This window comes from the organism of the source record quoted next, unplaced genomic scaffold, assembly GCF_019419815.1.
Source record: "Pyrus x bretschneideri cultivar Hongxiangsu unplaced genomic scaffold, Pyrus_bretschneideri_v1 Contig112, whole genome shotgun sequence".
NCBI lineage: Eukaryota > Viridiplantae > Streptophyta > Magnoliopsida > Rosales > Rosaceae > Pyrus > Pyrus x bretschneideri.
Genome location: NW_025999405.1, coordinates 393,288 through 415,270, shown reverse-complemented (window position 1 = coordinate 415,270; position 21,983 = coordinate 393,288). Strand labels below are relative to the sequence as shown.

General features: G+C 38.5%; 1 non-coding gene across 1 annotated transcript; it reads right to left on the bottom strand.

Moving 5' to 3' along the window:
* Positions 1–13,054: 13,054 nt before the first annotated feature.
* Positions 13,055–13,126, bottom strand: TRNAD-GUC. Its single transcript has one exon. It is a non-coding gene; the product is annotated as a tRNA-Asp (tRNA).
* Positions 13,127–21,983: the final 8,857 nt, after the last annotated feature.

Below are 21,983 nucleotides of genomic sequence, written 5' to 3'. Positions count from 1 at the left end.
ATGTGTGTTTAGGTTGTTTAGTTGTTATTGTTTGTTTGTTTATTAATTGTGTGAGTCTATGATTGTAACATTGAGAAAATGTTTGATTTATTCATAGGCACTGCTAAACAAAGAAAGATGGTGCTTCACAAAGGTTGTTTGCTTGAGGCCCCACTACGTGGCTTTACTCTTGGAGCGGAAGGCGTAGGAACAGAAGGCATCGGAGCGGAAGGCGTAGGAACAGAAGGCATAGGAGCAGAAGGCATCGGAGCGGGAGGCATCGAAGATAGAGCATTCCAGGCCTCAATACTTGGCCAAGCGCTGGATGAGCCAGGAAAAAGGTGCCTCTGGAGGAAAGACGAAAACCTTTGACGGTCACTGTGAATCCGACCTTCAGACTCTTGCAGCTCATCAAGCTTCCTCTTCATGCCCGTCGAATAGTTGTTTGCAAGCACGTGCAAACTTCTATTCTCATACTTCAGCTGCTGGATCTCCTGCTTGAGACTTTCCACCTATGCCATCAATGATTCCACCTGACGGGAGCGGGCAAGCAGGCGTTGGCCCATGTTGGACACAGAACTCGCACACTGAACACTAAGTGCGAGGGACTCTTGAACGGCCAACTCATCGGACCGTCCTGACAGCAGCCTACTATCTTTTGGAGTGAGGAGGTTCCTAGCTACTATTGTAGCTGTTGTGGCGTCCTGCATCACGGAGTCTTCACCTGTGAGAGGACCGTTAGAAGAAAAGAAAGAAGGGCGCCATACGATACCTTGACGCGGCGCACCCGTATCACTGCTAAGGCTCAATTCCAAGCTAAGGTTCGATGAGTTTGCCATTTTCAAAAGTGTTCAAAAAGAAGGGGAGGATGAAGTTAAATTTCAAAGGGCCGGAGTCGGTTTTCAAGAATGGGAAATCTTCAGAGTGTGTTTGTTGTGGTGATCGATAGCTCAATAAAAAAGCCAAGGCGACGCGTCCACCAATTCAAAGAGCCAGATTTTCCGGCGTAATTTAGGCGACGCTTTCTCGGCTTTTCAGAAGGCGCGTTCAACTTTGTCAAAAGATTTCTTCTTTTCAGACAACACGTGGAGGCCATCATCACAACTACACATCTTTAGCCGACAAGCGCAAAGTTCGGCGACGCTTTCTCTGCTTTTCAGAAGACGCGTGCAGCTTTGTCAAAAAAGAGCCGCATCTGCACTACCACGTGTCGCTCAGAAATCGAAGGGGCGCTTGCTCAGAAATCGATGAGGCGTATTCAAAGATCGAAGAGGCGCCACTATTTCAAAAAGCCGGAGTTGCGGGATCAAAACGTTTGTCGACAAAGGTAAAAAGTACCACCACTTGCTATTATCTCTATACATGTCGACCTTCGTATTTTATGGCAGGGCAAACCTGAAGAAAATGACCAACTCTCTCTCACCTCTGAGGGCGCACTCCCTGCAAAGCCTTTCGAAATACTCAATTCTTTCTTCTTCCCCAAAGATGATACCAGATGTCTGGAGTACAGATGACCCAGGAGGAAACAGCACAACAAATACATGTGCTGATTCATTCACCGCTTCTTCAAAAGCAAAGGTATCTCATATCATCAAGGTCAAAAGCAAAAGTATCTCATATCATGCTCTTTCCCTGTCTTTTCCTTTGTCCTTGTTCTTACTCGCATGGCAAAGTAAAAGAAGCGATCAGCCGGCACTTGGAGTCAGTCTTCCGTTCTGGAGCCAACTGCCTGGAATCTATTCCTGATTGCTTACCTAGCGTTGCTCTCGAGTAGTCATCTTCAACGGTTGATACACTTCCGGAGAAGGGACCACTTCTGCAAAGGGGAGCGAGTAAGGCAAGTGAAAATGATACATTGAAGCATGTGGAGACAAACATAGGCTGAGTTATCCTCCAACCCTTTTCAATACGAATTGGAAAGATTGAACAAAGAAACAGACCAAAGGGGTAAGCTCAGAACTTCGGGGAAGACCAAAAGAATCCTCCAGCCCAGTAGCACAAAGGAAAATCAATGATGGGCGGAAACCAGTTCGAGAGTAAGCCTGTGGAATCATCAAGATCAAGCCTCAATGCAATCAACAAAGAGAAGAGGGAATTTACACTCCATAACCAGATTTGCGTCCCTAAACTCTTCTCTTTGTTAATTACATTCTGCCATGTTTAGTATGTTTAGTTGTTGTTTGTGTGTTTACTTATGTTTTGTGTGATTCTATGCTTAAAACATTGAGGACAATGTTTGATTTAAGTGTGGGGGGGTAACTAATGTTGCTAATGTTGTTCCTTACTGTTTTAAGGTGTTTTTAAGTTGTTTTAGAGTGTTTTAGTATGTTTTGTTTTTATAACTCCAAAAAGCACATAAAAATTTGAAAAATTGTTCTGAAAAGCCTAAAAGGAGTGTTTTGAGTCGTTTTTGTGAGTTTGTGTCTTAGGGTACCTTCCAACACAATGATAAGGATTTGGTTTATAATTGCATGACGGTTAGAAAGAGTTATAAACATAGAGAAAAGTTTGATTTACTCTTGGTATATGCTTGGTTATGGTTATAATGTATGACTTCACATGCAATCATAAAAAAAAAAATTAAAAAAAAAAATTCGTTTTTGTAACATGCTTGAAGGAAGGAACTCAAACAAACGCTACAACCCTGAGAGACTTGAGCCTATAACGTTCTTTGGAGAGTTTAATCTGTGATTTCTTGTTTTCTAAAGTCGTTGCATGATCTCATTATTCTTTGCTTGGTTACTACTTAGAAGGCGTTTCATCATATAGTTCCAAATGCTAGAACTCATGCCCATTTCATTCAAAGCATGTTATTGATTTGCATAACACATATTCAAGATGAAGTTGTGTAGTTGCCACCATAGCCAAATAGTCTCACTTCCCATATTTCGTATATGTTGTAAGTTGTACCCCCGTTGAGCCGTGTTAGCCCATGTTCCTTGTTAACCCACTTTTTCCTCACCTAGCCTAGTTTAGGACAATCCCCACCCTTGTTCTTAAAAGATAGTGAGCATGACTTAATTGAATTCCTTTTGAGTTACATTATGAAAGAAAATAAGTGTGGGGGAGAGAATGTTTAAGTGTTTATGTTTTGAGATTCAAAAGAAAAGAAAAAGAAAAGAGAAAAAAAAAAAAAAAAAAAAAAAAAAAGAGAGAAAAGAATAAGTGATTGAAGAAAGGTTCCAAAACACCAATTCTGGGCGTAAATTGTCTAAATTCTCCCTTTTTGTTCAAAAGTTGAGTTTTCATTCAAAAGTGAATTCTAAGTTGATTCAAATGCTTTGCTCACTATTTCTTTAAGAACCTTTGTTTTCCATATCCCTTCTTTGTTATCCACATACCCCAAGCCCCGTTACAACCCTTGACTTCTATCTTGAGTGTTGTGTATTTCAATTTGTGGAGTTTGAACTTGGTATGAGCTTATGGTGTCACTGGTTCTCGCGTCTAAGTAGTAGCATTCCATTCATGAGATCATATCTAAACATGCTTATTAACTCCAGAAATTGCGTTCTTTGTGATACTTATATGTGAGTGTTCGTTTTCATGTTACATCAATCTTCTCACATATGACTAGATTAGGGTGTGTAGTTAGAAATTCTGAGTGAAATTCGAGTGCATATCTTGTAAGGAATTGAGCAAATTCTCTAAGGCATGTTACTACATTCAAAACATGGTTTTAAATGCTTAATTGTGAACTAGTATATGGTGACTATGATTAAGAATGTACTTAAGTGTGAAGATGACTAAAATCTGTGAGAATGATGATTTTTAACATGTCATGTGCATTGGAAATCCCTAAGACGGTTGTTGGAAGGTTTAGGTTGTGTTTTACGTGTTTAGTGTCGTTTTGTTTATTTGTTTTTATTCTGTTTTGCTCGAGGACTAGCAAAAGCTAAGTGTGGGGGTATTTGATAGGAGCATATTCATGCGACTTAAATGGCTTGTTCTCGTGCATTTACGTTATGTTTCTCTCGTTATTTTAGTCCTTTATGCTTCTTTTGTGTGTTTTCAGGTTCTAAGGGCCTAGGGAGCAAGAAAGTGCATTTTGTGGCCATTTGGAGCATTTTTGGGCATGGATTGGATAGCTTAATCATGGAGCAAAGAGGATGGACGAAATTGAAGCCTTGTATGCTCTTTGGGGATCATCTCATTTCATACACTTCACACAACACAAACACAACCCTTGTGCCGCAAATCCCCTTCCAATCTGTGCAGTTTTTATCCTCCATTTCAGCCACTATCCAACCACTTCCCATCCCTCCAAAACACTTCACATAATCCCCAAAGCTCACCTTAGACCTTGTGCCACAACAACGAGGAAGAGAAGAGTGCTTAAATGTTCATACAATTCAAGTTTGAGTTGTTGGAATGTTTAGGTGTTTCTTTGATTTCGATGTTTGAATTCAATTTTCTTTGTTTTGTAATGGAAGAGAAGAGTGCCTAAACGTTCATACAATTCAAGTTTGAGTTGTTGGAATGTTTAGTTGTTTCTTTGATTTCAAGGTTATGAGGAACTAAACCCCCCTTTAGCTAGGGGGTGATTCGAAACTATGTTTATATTTGCAATATGAATTGATTACTTTTGGTTGGAATTTCATAAGTTGTGGATTCAATTCGTTTAACTGTTTGATTGATAACTTATTTATGTATGTTCATTGAGATTGCAAGCTTAATTTTCATGCATGAATATGACGCTAGAATATAAGTGAGTTCCACCTAAACGTTACGAACTTATATTCACAAGTAGTGGAGGTTGCTTATAAGCAATTGCGTTAAACAAATTCTTGGCATAAGTTTCATGCGTATTCCATAGTAACGAATGCCTCGTCAACACTTATAATTTTCATTGAACTTAATGATCTTTGTTGAATGTCTCTATCATGCGTATTCCATAGTTAGGGACTTTGATTAAGAATAATTTGGTTGTAATGCGTATTCCATTCAATCCAACGAATTTAGGGAAATCTGAAAGTTAATCTAAGCGGACCTAATTAACTTGGAGCATTGAGTTTCACAACTTATCGAAAGACCAACTGAGAATCAATATTGTATGCAAGTGTAACATGTGTGGAGAAGAACCCCTTGGCTATTCCATCATCCATATTTTCATCACATTCATATTTACGTTTTGCCTTTAATTACAATTTGTCCATTTAATTTAATCTCGTCCAACCACAATCACCCCCCTTATTTTGTTAAGTCTTATTCATTTGATTTGTCTTATTTTATGTTTTTGAGTATTTGGAGTCTTTTAAACACTTGCAAATTCGTCTAAATCAAGTTCTAGCCTCTATTTGAGTCAATTTGATTGTTTTAGACAATTTGAGTTTTTCAAAGCCATTCTGAGTCATAGTAGTCTTGTTAAGAGTATTTTAATTTAGTTTTTATGTTTTTAAGTCAATTTAGAAGGTTTTAGCAAGCCCTCCTAATCCCCGGTCTAGAACGATCCCTCACTTATCCATTCTACTACAATTGTCAAATGAGGGTTTTAATTTGAGTGTCAAGTAAATCTCGCATCAGAAACATGACAACTAGGTTGGTTGAATGATTATGAGTGCATGTGGCTGATTTATGAAGGGAATGCATGTGATTTAAAGGGTGGGAGTGCATGTGATTTGGTTGGAATGATTGGAATGCAATCTGAAATGGGAGATGGAATGGCTGAATGTGGTGCAATGATAATGTCTTGTGGCTGAATGGATTAAAGAATGAGAGTGCATGTGGGTGGAAATGCATGTGGGTTAAAGAGTGAATGCATGTGCAATGACAGCTAGGTTGAATTAATTAAAGGGATTGCATGTGCAAGGTTTTGGTGTGAATGATTGAATGTGCATGTGGCTGATTTATGAAGAGTGAATGCATGTGGCTGCAAGGTGTGAATGATTATGGGTGCATGTGGTTGCAATGGATTAGGAATCCTTCAATTTCGTCCATTCCTTTTGCTCCAAACATAAGCTATCCATTCCAAGTCCAATTTTGCTCCAAAATGCTCCAAAATGCATCTTTTTGCTTCCTTAGCCATATGAACCTAAAAACACACGAAAATGGCTTAAACTACTAAAACAACTATGAATTAACAATATGAATGCACGAAAACAAGCTAAGTAAGTCGCCTAAATATGCTCCTATCAATACGACAACCCAAAACATTCCCCACAAGTCCCCTACATGATTGCATAATAGAGAAACAAGCAAGAATCATTACGCTCTATGAAAATTATAAGTGTTGACGAGGCATTCGTTACTATGGAATACGCATGAAACTTATGCCAAGAATTCGTTTAACGCGATTGTTTATAAGCAACCTCCACTACTTGTGAATATAAGTTCGTAACTATTAGGTGAAACTCACTTATATTCTAGCGTCATATTCATGCATGAAAATTAAGTGTGCACTCTCAATAAACATACATAAATAAGTTATCAATCAAACAGTTAAACGAATTGAATCCACAACTTATGAAATGCAATTAGAAGTAATCAAATCAAAATGCAAGCATAAACATATATTTCGAATTCCCCCCCTAGCCAAGGGGGGTTTAGTTCCTCATGGTACAAAACAAAGAGAATCAAAGAAACACCTAAACATTCCAACAACTCAAACTTGAATTGTATGAACGTTTAGGCCCTCTTCTCTTCCATGCCTCATTCGTACAAAACAAAGAGTATTGAAATTAAACATAGAAATCAAAGAAACACCTAAACATTCCAACAACTCAAACTTGAATTGTATGAACGTTTAGGCACTCTTATCTTCCTCTTCGTTGTAGCACAAGGTCTAAGGATAGTTTGATGGTGTGAATGGTTTGGGGAGTGGTGAAAATGGAAGGATGGTGTTTGGATTGTAAGGGAGGGCACGACACAAGGGAGTTTTGATGTCTACATTCTGAAATGTGGAAGGATGAATGAGAATGAATGCAATGGATGCTTATTTATAGGTGAAATGGGGGGAACATGACAGCTAGGAGGGAATGTGGCTGCATGTTTGAATGATTAAAGGATGCATGTGGGTTGGAATTGCATGTGCAATGAATATGTGGCTGCATGTGCAAGGGGACAATCTGAAAATGCATGTGAAAGCATGTGTTGGCTGCAATGATGAAATGGATGGGAGTGCATGTGGCTTAATTAATTAAAGGGAGTGCATGTGCAATGTTTTAAAGGATGGAATGCATGTGAGTGACAACTAGATATGTTGATGAATGCATGTGGAATGTTTGTGGTGAGTGAATGTGGCTGATTTGATTTATGGAAGATGCATGTGGATTAAAGGTGAGTGAATGATTATGGAATGCAATCTGAAATGGGAGATGGAATGGAGGTGTTTTGCATGTGAATTAAAGAGTAAATGCATGTGAATTAAAGGTGTTGTGTTAGGTGATGGGTGCATGTTAAGTGATAAGTGATGATGATAAGTGATAAGTGATAAGTGATGATGATATGATATGTGGTTATGATATGATATGTGGTGGTGATGATAAGTAATGATATATGGGAGTGTGGCTGAAATGAAGGAGTGGAATGTTGGAATGTTATGCACGGCTAAGGAAATTGGAAAGGTTTAAATGTCCTAAAACTAAAGGGAACAAGGTTCCAACACTTTGGTCTTCAATTAGGTCTTCAATTTCGTCCAACACTTTGGTACCAAGCATAAGCTATCCATCCTTAGCCCAAAAGTGCTCCAAAATGCATCTTTTTGCTCCTTTAGCCCTTTGGACCTACAAACACACGAAAATAGCTTAAAGGACTAAAATAACTAAAGAAACATAACGTAAATGCACGAGAACAAGCCATTTAAGTTGCATGAATATGCTCCTATCACTTTCTGGCTGCATGATGAAGAGTTAATAAATAATGCATGTAGGTGGCTGCAATGATGAAGAGTGAGAGCTGGAATGGTGTGTGTATGTGCTGGAAATGAATGTGAAAATCTGGAAAAAGAAGGGTAGGCCACGGCAAAGGTGTGTTTGGGGTTGGAAATGCATGTGTTTGCATGTGAATGTTGTTTGTGTGAAGTGTGTGTGAATGCATGTGGATTAAAGAGTGAATGGTGGCTGCAATGATGAATACATGTGGCTGAAATGAAAGGGAAATGCAAAGGGAAAAGCTGGAAAAGGGAGTGAAGAGGCACGGCAAGGGTAAGTGTTTGGTGATGGGTGCATGTGTTGGTGGTTTTGCATGGCTTTGATGGATTGTTTGATTGGGCTATTGGTTTTCCATGGCTCAAAGGATTTGTTTGATTGGGCTTGATAGGAGCATATTTACGCACCTTAGTTTAGCTTGTTCTTGTGCATTTATAGTGTTTTTCCTTAGTAAAGTAGTCTTTTAAGCTAGTTTTATGTATTTTCAGGTTTTAAGGGCAAAGTATGCAAAAGGATGCATTTTGGAGCCTTTTGGAGCCTTTTGGAGCAAATTAGAGCTTGGAATGGACATCATATGCTTGGAGCCAAGAGGATGGACGAAATTGAAGACTTGAAGATGATGATCCCTACTTGAGCAAGGGTTCCTAGTTGAAGTAGGAAAGTCCCTAATGGAAGATGGTTTCCTAGTTGAATTAGGATTCCTAGTTAAAATGGGTTACCTAGTTGAATTAGGATTCCTAGAAGAACAAAGTTGCCTACTCAAACAAGGTTTCCTACTTGAAGTAGGAAAGGCAAAGTCCAAATGGTCTCAAGTGAAGCAACAAAGAAGTTTTCCAAGTCCAAGAAGGAAAATGAGTCCAAGATGAAGAAGGAATGATGAAGACAAGGTTTCCTAATCCTAATAGGCAAAGTTTCCAAGTGCAATGAGGAGTCCTTATCCATTTAGGGCACCTTATCCAGTTAGGACACCTTATCCTAATCCTATAGGGATGCCATGCACTTTACCTTATCTTGGAGGGTTTCTAGAAGCCTTAGATGCCCTATCCTATCTTTGCCGTGGGTTTTATCCAAATCCCCTTAGTTTTTAGGCTTTCTAGAAGCCCTAACATTATCCCTACAAAGGTGCCGCACCCTTATCTCTTTTTCCCTACAAATTTGGCCCTTAAAACATGATTCTAGGAACCTTATCTTATCTCCTACAAAAGTGGCGCCCCAAATCCTTCTAGAAAGCTGATTTCCCTTGCCTTGCAAGGCATTCTAGAAGCCTTATCACCTTCTCTCCTTACCTGCCGCACCTAGGAAGCATTATCCCTTTCTATTTCTGATTTCTAAGCCTATTTCCTTGTGGATTTGGGTTATTCAAGTCCATATCTGATTACCCTAGGGTTTTAAGTGCCTATATATACTCATATTAACCCCTAGATCAGATCACCACCTCTCATATACATTCATTAATTCCAGAAATTCGTCCAACCTTCTCCACACCCTTGCCGCAGCCACCAAACACCTTTCTCCTTAGTTTTAAGCTTTGCCGCACCATCCCCTTCCCCTAAACACTACTACACCCCTCCATAACCATGCATCCATACACCTAAGGCCCTAAACCTGTCCCTAGACCTTTGCCGCACCAAGGAGGAGGAGAAGGAAGCTCGGAAGTTCATGCAATTCGAGTTCGCGTCGCTGGAATTTCTAGGTGTTTCTTTTCCTTTGATGTCAATGTTTAAATTTATTTCTCTTTGTTTTGTGCGTATGAGGAACTAAACTCCCCCTTGGCTAGGGGGGGATTCGAAACCATGAACATACTTGCTATATGAATTGATTACTTCTAATTGCGTTTCATAAGTTGTGAATTCAATTTACTTATCTATGTGAATTACATTGATTTGTGTGTGTTGGTTGAGAGTGCACGCTTAATTATCATGCATAAATTGGATGCTAGGATATAAGGAAATTTCACCTAATCGTTATGGAATTATATTCACAAGTAGTAAAGGTTGATGATCTCAATCGCGTTAAGTAAATTGTTGGCATAAGTTTCATGCAATCATAGTAACAAGTGCTTCGTCAATGCTTATGGTTTTCATAGAACTTAATGATTCTTGCTTGTATCTCTATTATGCAATCATGTAGGGGACTTGTGGGGAATGTTTTGGGTTGTCGTATGTTATGCGTGATTTTATACGCACACAAATTAAACCCTCTTTTTATCAATTGTAGTATAGGTGCAAGTAGGGATCGTTCTGGACCGGGGATTAGGAGGGATTGTTAACCACTTGGATTTGACTCAAAAACGTAAAATAACAATATGAAACACTATACTAGACTCAAAGAATGCAAACCTAAACTTTTAAAACATTAAAACAAACCAAAAGACTCAAACATCACCCAAAACACTCAAAACTGCCTTAAAATCACTTTCTGGGCAGTTTTGAGCACTTTGGTGAATTTGGACGAAATTGGGAAATAAAATGAATCAAAACACTTAAAAGCACAAACTAAATTGATTTCTAACTAAATTGGACATTAAAGTAAAGGGGGATTTAGGTTTTGATTAAACTAAATGACAGATTGTAAATTAAAGCATAAGGAAATGAAGTAAACACAAAATGAATGAATCAACAGCTAATAAAATAAGATAATACCAATGAAGATGAAGCTAGAGATTCGATTTCACCATTGCTAAGCCAAGTCCATGCTTGTTAAGTCAGATTATACTCATCCCTCTACTTATTTCTTGGGTTTGTTTCACTTAGATATGATCAGCCATATGATGTGTGGATTTGATCAAATGTCTCTAATTATGAGCCTAATTGTGATGTGCAACTTTGGTTCCTAATCAAGACTATGTAGTGCACAAGGAACTTTCACAAAACCAAAGGGAACACTCGGCAGGATGTTTGCAAAACATTCCCTTCATTCATTCACATATCTACCAAGATTATGCATGATGTGTGCTTTAATCTTGGCTAAACAACCTGTGGTTAATTCAAATGATGATCAAACATTAAAATCAACACACTAAGTCACAATTAAATCGGAGAATGAAGCAAGAAATAGATAGATTAAATGAGAATTCCGAATTAACTACATGGCAAACTTTGCAAGGCTACATCGAATCCCTAGAGGAGGATTAGTTACAATTCATGTTTGCAAAGGATTTAACATAAAAATATAAAACATGAATGAACATAGAATTAATAAGAAGAAAGAACCCTTGAAGCAAAACTGATGTAGAACACCTAAACATTCCAACAACTCAAACTTGAATTGTATGAACGTTTAGGCCCTCTTATCTTCCTCTTCGTCGTAGCCAAGGTCTAAGGGATGTTGTTGGTGTGTTGAATGGATTGGGGAATTATGGAAATGGATGAGGAGTGGTGGAAATGGAAGGATGGTGTTTGGATTGTAAGGGAGAGTCACGGCAAGGGTGGTTTATGGTCTACATTTCTGCAATGGATGAGTGTTTATGAATGGAATGGATGGACTTGTGAAGGGCACGGCCCCAAGGGACCAATTTCTGTTGTGAAATGAATTGTGTGAATGAGAATGTATGAATGAGTATTTATAGGTGAAATGGGGGGGAACATGACAGCTAGGTTGCATGTGCTAATGCTGGAATGGTATGGTGAGTGAATGTGCACGGCAATGAGTGTTGTTGGTGCTGAAAATGCAAGTGTGTGCATGTGAAATCTGCCAAGATGCATGTGAAAGTTGGGATTGCATGTGTGTGCATGTGAAATCTGCCAAGATGGGGGAAAATATGGAAAATGGAAGTGTATGAATGTGCACGGCTAGGTGGAGTGTGTAAGGGAATATGTGGTGGATGATTAAAGTGCATGTGTTTAAATTAAAGGATGCAAAGTAAATAAATAATGAATGCATGTGTTGAATTATGAAGATGCATGTGCAATGAAGTGGAATGACAATCTGAAATGGGATAGGTACCCACGGCAATGATGATTTCTGGTGGTGTTTGGGTGTATGTTTGAATGGTGCATGTTTGAATGATTAAAGGGGCATGTGGGGGTGGAAATGATGAATGAAATGCATGTGAATGACAGCTAGATATGTTGATGAATGCATGTGAATGAAGTGGATTTTCTGATGGAATATGCACGGCAATGAGTGGTGGATGGGAGTGTATGTTTGAATGTTTGCAATGAATGGAATGATGAAAGAATAAAGGGTGCATGTGTGAATGATTGAATGTGCATGTGGGTGAATGTTAAGTGATATGATATGTGATTATGATAAGTAATGGGAGCATGTGTATGGTTTTGGGAGAAAGGTGGAGATGCACGGCATAAGGGAATTGGAAAGGTTTAAATGTCCTAAAACTAAAGGGAACAAAGTTCCAACACTTTGGTCTTCAATTTCGTCCAACATTTTGGCGCCAAGCATAAGCTATCCATCCTTAGCCCAAAAGTGCTCCAAAAGTCTCCAAAATGCATCTTTTTGCTCCTTTAGCCCTTTGGACCTACAAACACACGAAAATAGCTTAAAGGACTAAAATAACTAAAGAAACATAACGTAAATGCACGAGAACAAGCCATTTAAGTCGCATGAATATGCTCCTATCAGTATGCAATCATCCAATTCAATAACGTTAGGAAAATCTGAAGGTTAATTTAAGCGAACCTAATTAACTTGGGGCGTTGAGAATTCATGGGTTATTGAAAAGCAATTGGAAATCGTTTTATATGCAAGTATAACATGTGTGGAGATGAACCCCCTAGCTAGCTTCCCATCCATTCAATTCCATCAAATTCGTTTTACAATCTGTTCTAATTTAAAAAGTTTGTTTTTTTTTTAAATTCGTCCAAAACCAATCCCCCTTTACTTTGTTGAGTCATAGTAGTTAGAAATCACTTTAGTTTGTGTTTTTAAGTGTCTTAGGTCAAAGTAAAACCAATTTTCGTCCAAAGTTGTGTCTAGTGTTCAAAACTGCCCAGATTGTGTTTTTAAGGCAGTTTTGAGTGTTTTGGTGCTGTTTTGAGTCTTTTGGTTTGTTTTGGTGTTTTAAAGTTTAGTTTTGCATTCTTTGAGTCTAGTATAGTGTTTTAAACTTGTTTTTACGTAATTGAGTCAGTTTCCAAGTGATTAACAATCCCTCCTAATCCCCGGTCCAGAACGATCCCTACTTACATTCTTCACTACAATTGATAAAAAGAGGGTTTAATTTGTGTGCGTATAAATCTCGCATCAAATTTTGGCGCCGTTGCCGGGGATCGAACCCGGGTCACCCGCGTGACAGGCGGGAATACTTACCACTATACTACAACGACCAAATGCTTGAGAGGTTAGCCGGTTATGCTTTCTATTGTTTTCTTGATGGTTATTCTGGTTATAATCAAATTGTCATAACACCCGAAGATCAAGAAAAAACCACTTTTACATGCCCCTTCGGTACTTTTGCATATCGTCGCATGCCTTTTGGTTTATGTAATGCACCTGCTACATTTCAACGATGCATGATGAGCATATTTTCTGATTATGTTGAGAAAATCATTGAAGTATTTATGGATGATTTTAGCGTGTTTGGTGATTCTTTTGATGGTTGCTTGCATAATCTTAGTTTAATCTTAAAACGTTGCGTTGAAACTAACCTTGTTCTTAATTGGGAAAAATGCCATTTCATGGTTAAACAAGGCATAGTTTTAGGTCATATAGTCTCTGAAAACGGTATTGAGGTTGATAAGTCAAAAATAGATCTTGTACGTCACTTACCCTCTCCAACTTCGGTTAGAGAGGTTCGTTCTTTTCTTGGCCATGCAGGATTTTATCGTAGGTTTATCAAGGATTTCTCGAAGGTTGCACAACCTCTTTGCCGTCTCCTACAAAAACACGTGACGTTTGAATTCACCAAGGAGTGCACGGCATCATTCAACCAACTTAAGGAGTTGTTGACCACGGCACCCATCATTGTTCCACCGGATTGGAGTCTACCTTTCGAGCTCATGTGTGATGCGTCCGACTATGCTTTAGGAGCAGTTTTAGGAAAAAGAAAGGACAAAAGGCCGCATGTCATCTACTACGCCTCACGGACATTGAACGATGCACAATTGAACTACTTGATAGGAGCATATTCATGCGACTTAAATGGCTTGTTCTCGTGCATTTACGTTATGTTTCTCTAGTTATTTTAGTCCTTTATGCTTCTTTTGTGTGTTTTCAGGTTCTAAGGGCTTAGGGAGCAAGAAAGTGCATTTTGTGGCTATTTGGGGCACTTTTGGGCATGGATTGGATAGCTTAATCATGGAGCAAAGAGGATGGACGAAATGGAAGCCTTGTATGCTCTTTGGGGACATAAAACAAAGGGCCTAGCCCAATCAAACAAATCCTTTGAGCCATGGAAAACCTCTAGCCCAAATCAAACATTCTATGCCATGCAAACCAACCTATTTTAGGCCCATTCTATGTACTTAAACCCTAGCCCTTTAAACTAGCCATATTATGATTTATTCACTTCCATACTCTTCTTTATTCCACATGCATTCACACACATGCACATCATTCACTCACATTTCTTAGCCATGCATCACTTTAACCCACATTTTCACCCATTTACACACACATGCATTTCACATGCATTTCAAGCACCAAACATTCTTCTTTGCCGTGCCTTTCCCTTCCACTTTCCAACCCTTCCAAATGCAACTTCATTAACACATGCATTCATTATTCATTCACCTTGCATCCCCTTTGTTCCCACCAAACACATGCAACCAAACAAAGCCAACCTAGCTAACCCTACATGCATTTCTTTATTCACTCTTCATCACATGCATTTTCACCACCATTCGCACACACATGCATCCTGAAAACCTTGTGCCGTGTATCCCCTTCAACTTTCCAGCTTCCCACTCATTCAATTAAGCCACCATTCATTCTTTATTCCACTTACACTCATCATCACACACCTTAGCAATCAACACATGCAATCACATGCATCACAACCACAAAGAACCATCCTGAAAACACATTGTCGTGGCCTACTCACAATTCCAGCATCTTCACATGTCTTTCTAGCTTTCCCTTTCATTTCCACCACTCATTCTTCATCATTTCAGCCACCTACATGCATTAATTATTAAACTCTTCATCATTGCATCCAGAAAATGAGCAAGAAAGCTTCCCAAACACATGCATACACACACCATTTCCAGCACACACATGCAAATCCAACATCAAAAACTGTCATTGCCGTGGGATCCTTGTGCTTTCCAGCTTTCCTAGCTATTTTCCACCACATTCCAGCACATGCATGCTTAAACAAACAGCCATATGTTCCCTCCACTACTCCTATAAATACCCTTGCATTCATTCATTCAAGCATCATCTCATTCACAACACAACACCCCTCAAACACTTCCATTCCCTCCCTTAGCCGTGAGTTCCCTTGTAATCCAAACACCATTTTTCCATTCCCCTTCCACTTCTCCACCACTCCTCTTCCATTCCACACTTCCATCCCCCAAACCAATTATCCCTAAACCTTATGCTACAATAAAGAGGAAGAGAAGAGGGCCTAAACGTTCATACAATTCAAGTTTGAGTTGTTGGAATGTTTAGGTGTTTCTTTGATTTCAATGTTTAATTTTAATTCTCTTTGTTTTGTATGAGGAACTAAAACCCCCTTGGCTAGGGGGTAATTCGAAATATATGTTTATGCTTGCATTTTAATTTGATTACTTCTAATTGCGTTTCATAAGTTGTGGATTCAATTTGTTTAACCGTTTGATTGATAACTTATTTATGTATGTTTATTGAGAATGCGCGCTTAATTTTTATGCATGAATATGACGCTAGAATATAAGTGAGTTTCACCTAATCGTTATGAACTTATATTCACAAGTAGTGGAGGTTGCTTATAAACAATCGCGTTAAACGAATTCTTGGCATAAGTTTCATGCGTATTCCATAGTTACGAATGCCTCGTCAATACTTATAATTTTCATGATGCTTAATGATCTTTGATTGTATCTTTATTGTGCTGTTCACGTAAAGGACTTTTGGAGAATGTTGTGGATTGCGTTGCGCTAACCCATCCAATTCATTAACTTAAGGAGAACTTGACGGTTAATTTAAGCGGACCTAATTAACCCGGGGTGTTGAGTTTCATGGTTTATTGAAATGCAATTGGAAATCATTTTATTATGCAAGTGTAACATATGTGAAGATGAACTCCTTAGCTAGCATTCATCCATTTCAATTCCATTCATTCTATTTCAATTTCATATTTACTTTCTGTCTAGTTTATTAACTTGTTTATGTTTTCATGTTTAATTTAACTTGTTATTCAATTATGTTAAACATGTGGAACTAATTTCTTTTTTTTAGTTAGAGGCGAATTTGAAGCCATTTACATATGTTGGTTATGATTTGATTTACTCCAGTTATGAATTCATGAACTTTAGATGTGGGTTACTTTTCTGTTTTGATTAAGAACTTGTTTATGTATGTGGGTTGAGGGTCGACACTTAATTTGCATGTCTAAACTTGATGCTAGGATATAAGGGAATTTCACCTAATCGTTATGAACTTATATTCATGAGTAGTAAAGATCGCTAGTCACGATTGTGTTTAGTAAACCCTAGGCTGGATTAACATGCGTATTCCATAGTTATGAATGCCTAGTCGATGTTTATGATTTCCGTTGAACTTAATGATCTTTGTTGAATGTCTCTATCATGCGTATTCCATGGTTAGGGACTTTGATTAGGAATAATTTGGTTGTAATGCGTATCCCATTCAATCCAATGAATCTAGGGAAATCTGAAAGTTAGTTTAAGCGAACCTAATTAACTTGGAGCATTGTCATTCATCGTTTGTTGAAGTCATAACTGGGAGTCAATTTATATGCTTATGTTCATGTGTGGATAAGGAACCCTCTAACTAGTCGTTCATCATTCTATTTCTTTAATTTCGTTTTTAGAATCTGTTTTAATTCCAAGTTTCTGTTTTAGTTTAAATTCATCCAAAACCAATCCCCCATTTATTTTAAAGTGTTAGATTAGTTAGAAATACATTCATATTGTTATTTTACGTTTTTGAGTCAAATCCAAGTGATTAACAATCCCTCCTAATCCCCGGTCCAGAACGATCCCTACTTATACATATACTACAATTTGACGAAAAGAGGGTTTAATTTGTGTGCGTATAAATCTCGCATCAAATTTTGGCGCCGTTGCCGGGGATTAGAAAATTTGCTAATCCCGTGGATTGTTTTATTTTCGTTTGTTTTTATTTTATTCCAGATTCTTAATCTTGTTTTGTTTCTTGTTTTAGGTACTTGTTTATGACTCGGAGTTCTCATCCGATTCGTGAACATATCCTGGAGTGATTGGGTTCTTCGTCCGGCTGCAAGACGTAAAAGAAAGCGCTACTTGGGAGGCAACCCAATGCATTGAATAAAACAAAGCATGTTCATAAAAAATAAAAAAAAAATTAAAAATTAAAAAAAAAAAAAAAAAAGATACTAAACATGGAGAAAAGTGGAGCTTCACAAAGGTTGTTTGCGTGAAGCCCCACTACGAGGCGTAGAAGCGGAAGGCATAGATGCGGGAGGCATAGAAGCAGGAGGCATCGGAGCGGAAGCTATCGGAGCGGGAGGCATCGGAGCTAGAGCATTCCAGGCCTCAATACTTGGCCAAGCGCTGGATGACCCAGGAAAAAGGTGCCTCTGGAGACAAGCCGCAAGCCTTTGACGGTCACTGTGAATTCGACCCTCAGATTCTTGCAGCTCATCAAGCTTCCTCTTCATGCCCGATGAATAGTTATTTGCAAGCACATGCAAACTTCTATTCTCGTACTTAAGCTGCTGGATCTCTTGCTTAAGACTCTCCACCTCTGCCATCAATGATTCCACCTGACGGGAGCGGGCAAGCAGGCGTTGGCCCATGTTGGACACAGAACTCGCACACTGAACACTAAGTGCGAGGGACTCTTGAACGGCCAACTCATCGGACCGTCCTGACAGCAGCCTACTATCTTTTGGAGTGAGGAGGTTCCTAGCTACTATTGTAGCTGTTGTGGCGTCCTGCATCACGGAGTCTTCACCTGTAAGAAGACCGTTAGAAGATAAGAAAGAAGGGCGCCATACGTTACCTTGACGCGGCGCGCCCGTATCACTGCTAAGTGATAGGAGCATATTTATGCTACTTAGTTGTGTTGTTTCTGATAGGAGCATATTTATGCGACTTAAATGGCTTGTTCTCGTACATTTACGTTATGTTTCTTTAGTTATTTTAGTACTTTAAGCTATTTTCGTGTGTTTGTAGGTCCAAAGGGCTAAAGGAGCAAAAAGATGCATTTTGGAGACTTTTGGAGCACTTTTGGGCTAAGGACGGATAGCTTATGCTTGAAGCCAAAGTGTTGGACGAAATTCAAGACCTAATTGTAGCCAAAGTGTTGGAACCTTGTTCTCTTTAGTTTTAGGACATTTAAACCTTTCCTAATCCCAATCATGCCATGCATAACACACATCCATTCTAACACATTGTCATTGCACATGCATTTCCTTCATTAGTTAACCCACATGCACTTATCACTTATCATCACCACATATCATATCACTTAATCACTTATCACTTATCATCACCACTTAACCACTTATCATATCATAACCACATATCATATCACTTATCACTTATCACTTAACATAACATCCACCCACTTCACCTACAACATCCACCCACTTCACCTACAACATCCACCTACTTCACCTACAACATCCACTTCACCTACAACATCCACCTACTTCACCTACAACATCCACCTACTTCACCTACAAATGACATAGCCATATGTTCCCTCCACTACTCCTATAAATACCCTTGCATTCATTCATTCATGGACATCTCATTTCATACACAACACACCACAAACACATCCCTTTCTCTCTTAGCCGTGAGTCTCCCTTAGAATCCAAAAACCATCTTTCCATTTCCATCACTCCTCACTCCATTCCACACTTCCATTCCCCCAAACCAACTATCCTTAGACCTTATGCTACAATAAAGAGGAAGAGAAGAGGGCCTAAACGTTCATACAATTCAAGTTTGAGTTGTTGGAATGTTTAGGTGTTTCTTTGATTTCAATGTTTAATTTTAATTCTCTTTGTTTTGTATGAGGAACTAAACCCCCCCTTAGCTAGGGGGTGATTCGAAATATATGTTTATGCTTGCATTTTGATTTGATTACTTCTAATTGCATTTCATAAGTTGTTGATTCAATTTGTTTAACCGTTTGATTGATAACTTATTTATGTATGTTTATTAAGAATGCGCGGTTAATTTTCATGCATGAATATGACGCTAGAATATAAGTGATTTTCACCTAATCGTTATGAACTTATATTCACAAGTAGTGGAGGTTGCTTATAAACAATCGCGTTAAATGAATTCTTGGCACGAGTTTCATGCTCATCATAGTAACGAATGCCTCGTTAACACTTATAGTTTTCATAATGTTTAATGATCTTTGATTGTATCTTTATTGTGCTGTTCACGTAAAGGACTTTTGGAGAATGTTGTGAATTGCGTTGCGCTAACCCATCCAATTCATTAACTTAAGGAAAACTTGACGGTTAATTTAAGCGGACCTAATTAACCCGGGGTGATGAGTTTCATAATTTATCGAAAGATCAACTGGAAATCTTTTTATTATGCAAGTGTAACATATGTGGAGATGACCCCCTTAGCTATTCTATCATCCATTCATTCCATTTCATCAATTTCATATTTACATTCTGTCTAGTTTATTTAACTTGTTTCGTTATTTCAATTTTCGTATAAACTTAAATCCCCCTTTACTTTAATGTCAATTTAGTTAGAAATCATTTTAGTTTGTGTTTTTAAAAGCATTTTGAGTCTTTGGTTTGTCTTAGTGTTTTAAAGTTTAGTTTTACATTCTTTGAGTCTAGTTTAGTGTTTTATATTGTGTTTTTACGTTTTTGAGTCAAATCCAAGTGATTAACAATCCCTCCTAATCCCCGGTCCAGAACGATCCCTACTTATACTTATACTACAATTTGACGAAAAGAGGGTTTAATTTGTGCGCGTATAAATCTCGCATCAGTTTCCTTACACTTAGTGAGTTAATTACTATGTATTTCAGTCTTTTCAAGTATTTTCGTGTGTTTTTAGGTCCTAATGGCAAAAGGAGCAAGAAAGTGCATTTTGAGGCTATTTGGAGCATTTTTGGGCATGGATTGGATAGCTTAATCATGTAGCAATGAGGATGGACGAAATTGAAGACTAGAAGAGCTAGGAAAGGCTACAAATCTGGTGGAAGAAGTTCTATTCCAATGAAGATAAGGAAGAAGCAAGAAACAAGGGATCTTATCCAAACCTTATCTTATCCAAACCTTATCCTATCCTATCTCTAACATTATCCTATTCTTTTGATAGGAGCATATTCATGCGACTTAAATGGCTTGTTCTCGTGCATTTACGTTATGTTTCTTTAGTTATTTTAGTACTTTAAGCTATTTTCGTGTGTTTGTAGGTCCAAAGGGCTAAAGGAGCAAAAATATGCATTTTGGAGACTTTTGGAGCACTTTTGGGCTTAGGATGGATAGCTTATGCTTGGAGCCAAAGTGTTGAACGAAATTGAAGACCTAATTGAAGACCAAAGTGTTGGAATCTTGTTCCCTTTAGTTTTAGGACATTTAAACCTTTCCTATATCCTTAGCCGTGCATAACATTCCAACATTCCACTCCTTCATTTCAGCCACACTCCCACATATCACCACTTATCATTCACCACTTATCATATCATCCACTTATCATATCATTCACTTATCTTATCATCCACTTATCATATCATACACTTATCATAACCATACACTTATCACTTATCACAACAACAACCTTGCACATGCACATTCATCCACATGCACCCATAATCATTCACACCCCTTTAATCCACATGCAATCTTCCACATCCCTCACCAAGAAATCATTCAACACATGCATCTTGGCAGATTTCACATGCACATTCACCCTAATCATTCACATAGCTTTAATTCACATGCATTTCAGATTGCATTCCCATTCTTTAATTCAACCAACACAACCATGCACTCCACATGCATTTCCACCCTTACAAGACCCTAATCATTCATCCACACAATCTGCCATCATTCACACAAACACCATCATTGCACATGCATTCCCTTCATAAATAATTCACATGCATTTCATTCATTCCCCCTTTAATCAACACATGCATCCACTCACCAAGAAATCATTCATTCCACATGCACCCAAAACACCACCAGAAATCATCATTGCCGTGGGTACCTATCCCATTTCAGATTGTCATTCCACTTCATTCCACTTCATTGCACATGCATCTTCATAATTCAACACATGCATTCATTATTTATTTACTTTGCATCCTTTAATTTAATCACTTGCACATTCAAACAAACACAATCATTCCAGCCATACCTTGCATTTTCAGATTGTTCCTCCATCATTGCACCACAATGCAGCCACATGCACTTGTTCCTCTAACATTTCAGCCACTTGCACTCCCATTCTCTCCCAAAACCGTGCACATGCCTTCTCCTTGCATTTCCAGCCATTCCACATGCTATTTCAGCCACATGCACTCATAATCATTCAACCAACATGTGCACATGCAACCTAGCTGTCATGTTCCCCCCATTTCACCTATAAATACTCATTCATTCACACTCATTCATACACATCCATTCACCACAGAAATAAGGCCTTTGTGCCAGAAATTCATTCTCATTCATACAGATTTCTATCACACACTCTTCCACCACAGAAATTCATCCATTCACTCCACCATTCCATTCACAACACAATAGACTCTTCCATACACATTCATTCACGCCAGAAATTCATTCCCTCTCTCTAACACAGCCATACTTCACCATTCTTCATATTTTCTGCCCAAAAACACTCCTTGCCTTCCCTATTAATCCAAACACCACTCCCCAAACCATTCACACCACCAAACCTCACCTTAGACCTTGTGCTACAACAACAAGGAAGAGAAGAGTGCCTAAACGTTCATACAATTCAAGTTTGAGTTGTTGGAATGTTTAGGTGTTTCTTTGATTTCAATGTTTAAATTCAATTCTCTTTGTTTTGTACGTATGAGGAA